Source organism: Lathyrus oleraceus, chromosome 4 (assembly GCF_024323335.1).
Source record: "Lathyrus oleraceus cultivar Zhongwan6 chromosome 4, CAAS_Psat_ZW6_1.0, whole genome shotgun sequence".
Lineage (NCBI taxonomy): Eukaryota > Viridiplantae > Streptophyta > Magnoliopsida > Fabales > Fabaceae > Lathyrus > Lathyrus oleraceus.
In genome coordinates this window covers 100,622,589-100,626,006 of record NC_066582.1, presented here as the reverse complement: position 1 = coordinate 100,626,006, position 3,418 = coordinate 100,622,589, and positions in this window count along the sequence as shown.

Below are 3,418 nucleotides of genomic sequence, written 5' to 3'. Positions count from 1 at the left end.
TTCCGGATTATCTCAGGTAAGGGGGGTTTATCGTTGTTTAATGGGTATTATAGATTAACATGTAATGGGTAGTGATAAACCGTCGAATTGACCCTAATTGGGATGTTGAATGCTGAAATATTGTGATGAATAAGTTGTATTAAAGCTGTAATTGAGTCCGTAATTGTGTGAGTCGTGTTCCCCCGAACGTATAGCTTTTTACGAAAATTGAATCGGAGGTCCGGAAGTCCTCCAACGGCGGAAAATGCGGAGAACTCTGCACTCTGCCTTGTGTTAGCGCAGGAACTGCTGTTTTGTCTGCGTTAACCGGTTAACCCAGGGCGTTAACCGGTTAACACTGTTATATTTTGTGGAAATGTGCTGTTTTGCCTGCGTTAACCGGTTAACCCAGGGCGTTAACCGGTTAACACTGTTGCGTTTTGCCAGAAAGTGTATTTTGTCCTGCGTTAACCGGTTAACCCAGGGCGTTAACCGGTTAACACTGTTGGAAATTTGAAAAATTGATATTTTTAATGTTGTGAACCTAATTGGTGATTGGCCTATTATAGTTAATCGTGATGAGAAATTTTGTTGGATTTATGTTATGAAGTGTTGATACAAATATGTTGATAAGTTGTGTTAAGTTGTTGAAAATACTGAGTTGTAGGCTTGGTGAGCCAAAGTTGATTATAAGTTGATTTTGTTGAAAACATTGTTGTATTGCTATCATTATTATGTTGTCGACAGTTTAAAGTCGTGTATGCCATGTACATTCATATGCATTAAGTCGGAGCTTTGCTCACACCACGTTGGCCTGGATTGGAAAATTTTAAGTTGAAAGTTGAAGGCTTATGCCTTGATGCCCAATAAAATGGCAATGATTTTAAGTTGGGAGTTTTACTCCGATTGGTACCACATGCATGACGAGTCGAGTCTCATTTGAGTTGCATTTTATGTTGTTATTGAGTATGATCTTGAAGTTGATGTGCCGTTACTGAATGTGTAATCTGATTTGGGTGATGAAACGTGTTAAATTACTTAGCATTACATGATGATTTATAATGCTTATTATATCGATTGAGGAACTCACCCCTTACACTATTTTTCAGGTAACGAGCAGTGATTGAGTAGAAGCTAGTGCTTGGAGTCTAGTGTAGTCTCCGTAGTGGGTCATGCTCTGATAGATGTAACATCGGGACGGGATATTTTAATTGTTGAATAATTTTACATGTAATATGTTATATGTTTTGAATGGTTGGTTTGATTTCTATCCGCTGCGAATTATGCAAAAATTGTTATTTTGAATTAAATAAGGAGCATGACTGAATTTTATGGTGAAATGTGTGAAGTGTTGTGTGACACCCTTGGTGCATAATTACTCTGATATATATATATTTGTTATTGTTATTTTAATTAAATATTTGGGGTATTTTAGAAGGGTGTTACATTAGTGGTATCAGAGCAGGTCGGTCTGTCCGGCCAGTTGTCGTGTCGTTACTGTCTAACAATTGTGTATTGTTACCAATCTAACTTTAAGTTGTGTTGTAGTGATAAGTTGAAATGGCTGGAAGGAATGACGCTGCAATGGCTGCCGCAATGCAAGCAATGGCACAAGCTGTGTAGAACTTGCCAAATGCTGGTGGTGATGCTGGATCACGTAGCTTGGCGACTTTTCAGAGAGAGAATCCGCCGGTGTTTAAGGGGAAGCATGATCCAGATGCAGCCTTGGGATGGTTGAAAGAGATCGAGAGAATCTTCCGTGTTATGGATTGCACTCCAGCTCAGAAGGTTCGGTATGGTACTCACATGCTAGCAGTCGAAGCTGATGACTGGTGGCTAGAGACTCACGAGAGGTTGACCGTGGCAGGTGAAGTCATTACTTGGGATGTATTCCGCAGGGAATTCATGAGAAAGTATTATCCGGAAGATGTCCGTGGTAAGAAGGAAATTGAGTTCCTTGAGCTGAAGCAAGGAAACATGTCTGTCACTGATTATGCTGCGAAATTTGTGGAGCTGTCCAAATTTTATCCTCATTACACTGGTGTTGGTGCTGAATTTTCAAAGTGCATCAAGTTTGAAAATGGAATGCGCTCTGAAATTAAGAAGGCTGTTGGGTATCAGAAGATACGCATTTTTACTGAATTGGTTGATAGCTGCAGGATATTTGAAGAAGACAATAATGCTCATTACAAGATTGTCAGTGACCGTAGAGGCAAGCAACATCAAAACCGTGGCAAGCCGTATGATGCTCCAATGGGAAAAGGGAAACCAGGAGTTGCTCCGGCTCAGAGGACTAGTAGGGGAGGTGCTCCTGCTGGTATAGTTTGCTTCAAATGTGGTCAGGCTGGTCATAAGAGTAATGTATGCACTGCTGAAGTAAAGAGATGTTTTCGTTGTGGTAAGACTGGTCATGCAATAGCTGATTGCAAGCACAAGGAAATGATTTGTTTTAATTGTGGCGAAGAAGGGCATATTGGAAGTCAGTGTCAGAAGCCAAAGAAATCTCAGACGGGGAAGGTGTTCGCATTGACCGGAACTCAAACCTCCAGTGAGGACAGACTTATCCGAGGTACGTGTTATATTAATGGCTTTCCTCTTGTAGCTATTATTGACACAGGTGCGACTCATTCCTTTATATCTTTGGATTGTGCTGTGAAACTTAAGTTAGAGATATCTGAGATGTTTGGCAGTATGGTAATTGATACTCCTGCGAAGGGTTCAGTGACTACTACTTCGGTTTGTTTAAATTGTCCTTTGAGTATTTTTGGTAGAGACTTTGGGATGGACCTAGTGTGTCTTCCACTAGTGCAGATTGATGTTATTCTGGGTATGAACTGGTTGGTGTTTAACCGAGTTTCTATCAATTGTTTTGATAAGAGTGTGGTCTTTCCTGAGATTGAGGAAGGAAAGAGTTTGTTTCTATCAGCAAGGCAAGTGAATGAGGCAGTAGCTGATGGGGCAGAGTTGTTTATGCTGTTAGCGACTTTGGAGGCTAAAGATAAACTGGTGATTGGCGATCTAGCCGTGGTGTGTGATTTTCCTGATGTGTTTCCGGAAGAAGTGAACGAATTGCCGCCAGAGCGTGAAGTTGAGTTTTCGATTGATTTGGTACCTGGTACTAGACCGATATCGATGGCTCCGTACCGTATGTCTGCTGTTGAGTTAACTGAATTGAAGAGTCAGTTGGAGGATCTGTTGGATAAGAAATTTATTCGTCCGAGCGTGTCACCGTGGGGTGCACCAGTGCTATTAGTTAAGAAGAAAGAAGGTACTATGAGGTTGTGTGTGGACTACAGGCAACTGAATAAAGTGACGATCAAGAATCGGTATCCTTTGTCGAGGATTGATGATTTGATGGATCAGTTGGTTGGTGCAAGTGTGTTCAGCAAAATAGATTTGAGATCTGGGTATCATCAGATCCGTGTGAAAACCGAGGATA